The following is a 2,866-nucleotide window of genomic DNA, read 5'->3' as shown; positions in this document are numbered from 1 at the left end:
TGAACTCTAGTTAGAAACTTATATGTAAAATCTAAAGTGAAAAAAATCAAAAAGTATAACAGAACTTGAACAAGGAAATGATGTCTCAAATTATTAGAGGAAGCTGTACATAAGAAACAAAGATCAAAAAAGAAAGCACGTTAACATAAGTTATAGTATTAATGAATTGACACCAATGTCTATGATTATTTTTATTACAGCAAAGTTCCTCGTTTAGTAAACATACGTCAAGCAATTATCATTTGAATAGGGTATGTAATGAGGAGTGAAAGTGACTTTCAGTTGATTTGCCTTCCAATCAAAAATGGTTTCTGTGTCTATGAGTTCCTTTCCAACACAGACAATGGTTTGGTGGTTGCCAGAGGGTAAGGGGGGTGGGGGGTGGGGGGTGGGAGATGAGGGTAAGGGGGATCGAATATATGGTGATGGAAGGAGAACTGACTCTGGGTGATGAACACACAATGGGATTTATAGATGATGTAATACAGAATTGTACACCTGAATCTATGTAATTTTACTAACAATTGTCACCCCAATACATTTAACAAAATAAAATTTAAAAAAAAATGGTTTCTGGCACCATATTTCCTCAAAGCATTCTTCATCTCCATGTTTCTGAGTATGTAGATTAGAGGGTTGAACAGGGAGCAATGATGGTGTAGAAAAGAGCAAACACTTTATCTTCTGGAAAAGTTGTGCCTGGTCTAATATAAAGAAGACAGGCATAAAAAAACAGGACCACAAATGTGAGGTAAGAACTGCGAGGTGTGAATTGCAAGTGGAAAGAGCTTTGGTACGGCTCTCTGCAGGGTAAGCCCTGATGGTGTAAAATATCATAAAATAAGACACCATCAAAATCACAAAAATCACCAGAGCAATCAGACCTGAATTAACAGTTACCAAGATACCAATTCTGTCTGTGTCAGTGCAAGCCAATTTCAGCAAAGGATACACATCGCAGAAGTAGTGATCTACCTCATAAGACCACAGAATGGTAAAAAGACGGTAAGAAGACACAGACCGGCAGAGTGTATAAATCCCCCAGTACAACAAGCTATGATGATCGTGTTACACTTTTGCTTGTTCATGATGACGGCATAGTGCAAGGGCCTGCAGATGGCCACATAGCGGTCATAGGCCATCCCTGTGAGGATAAAGATCTCTATGCCACAAGGAAGTGAAGGATGAAAAGCTGTGTCATGCAGTTATTGTAGGAAATGATCTTCCTTTTTTCCAGTAAATCGGTCATTAGTGTGGGCATCACTGTTGATGTGTAGCAAAGGTCGGCGAGTGAAAGGTAATTAAGGAAGAAATACATGGGTTGGTCAGTTAGCAGACTGCATGTGATAGAAATCATTATGAGCAAATTCCCCATCCAAATAACAATGTAGCAAAGTAAAAATAATACAAAACAAAGGATTTCAATGTCCTTGTTTTGATATACTCCCAAGAGAATAAACACAGTGACATTACTCCGATTTTCCATGGTCCAAGGCAGTAAAAATGCATTAACAGTTCTCTGAAAAGACATAATGCATAAGTCAATGTCAGAAATGTTCATGAAGAATATTGATGATAATACTAACATCGTGAAGTTATGTTTAATGGACATAATTTCCCAAATTAATATTCAATTTTAATAATTCTTTTTTTCTACATAGTCTCACGATGATTTCTATGTTGGTCTTTCAGGGCATTATATTCAATCTCGACATTAATAAAAATGAATGCATTCAATCAATCAAAAGATGAAATAGTGCCATTTGCAACAGCATGGATGGATCTTGAGATTGTTATGCTAAGTGAAATAAGTCACACAGAAAATGTCGAGAAACGTGTGGTTTCACTGATATGTGGGATATAAAACTGAAAGCAACAAAGCAATAAGACAAACAAATAAAGAAACAAAAACTCATAGACCTGTACAATAGTTTAGTGGTTACCAGAGGGTAAGTGGAGAGGGGGGTGGTAGATGAGGGTAAACAGGATCATATACATGGTGATGGAAGGAGAACTGATCCTGAGTGGTGAACACACAATGTGATATGTAAAATTGTACAATTGAAACCTATATAATTTTACTAATCACTGTCACTGTGATAAATTTTAATTTAAAAAATGTGGGTTTTTTAATTATTGTTAGCTGCCAAATATTTTCCAATTCTAAAGGAATATACAACTAAGTCCTTGGAAAGGACATTACTCTGGATCCTTTCAAACTCAGATTTGTTAAAGACACGCATGTAAGTCATAAAGAGTTTTTGCTCAATGATATAGAAATTAATATAAAACTTAACAGCCATCACTAGTGGAATTCATACTATCTCAAAATAATTTTACAATGATATAGAAAACTATTTAAAGATTTATAAAATGATACATCTATATTTACATAGTGGAAGGTAAAAATCTTTCTGCAAGAAGCCTATGCAATTGGTCTGCATAATTTTTTGATTGCTTGTTTACTTTTTTCCTTAGTGATTTGTGACAGTAAAATGCTATTTTATAATAGAAGTACAATATTTCTATAGAACGTCAATAAAAATCATATACTTAAATGAATGGCAGAATAAAGCAGTAGTTAAAATTTAAAAAGAGGAGCAGATGGCAGTTATACCTTCATGGTTTTGCTCTTGACTCACTATATCATATTATGCAAGTCAATTTCTTCTTAGTGGTTTGAATCAAAGTTTGAATTTCTTTTCTATATATGTCCAATTTATGCCTTTTTCCAAACCCATAAAGAATCTAGACATGCATGATTCATAGAAAAAGTTTATGGGAAGTACGTGGGAAAAGGTTTATGTGAAGACAAACAGTGGCAACCCGAGATCTATTACTTATTATACCAGTGTGTGAATCAGGG

The 2,866-nt window shown here is 34.8% G+C and overlaps 1 pseudogene; it reads right to left on the bottom strand.

Annotated features, from left to right (window-relative positions):
- Nucleotides 1-527: 527 nt before the first annotated feature.
- LOC148755907 (olfactory receptor 4P4-like) lies at nucleotides 528-1,486 on the bottom strand (annotated as a pseudogene).
- Between the last annotated feature and the right edge of the window lie 1,380 nt (nucleotides 1,487-2,866).

This window comes from Rhinolophus sinicus, chromosome 14 (genome assembly GCF_057876585.1).
Source record: "Rhinolophus sinicus isolate RSI-liver-muscle chromosome 14, RSI-T2T, whole genome shotgun sequence".
NCBI lineage: Eukaryota > Metazoa > Chordata > Mammalia > Chiroptera > Rhinolophidae > Rhinolophus > Rhinolophus sinicus.
Note: the sequence above shows the minus strand (reverse complement) of the source record. Positions and strands in the feature narration are given on the sequence as shown.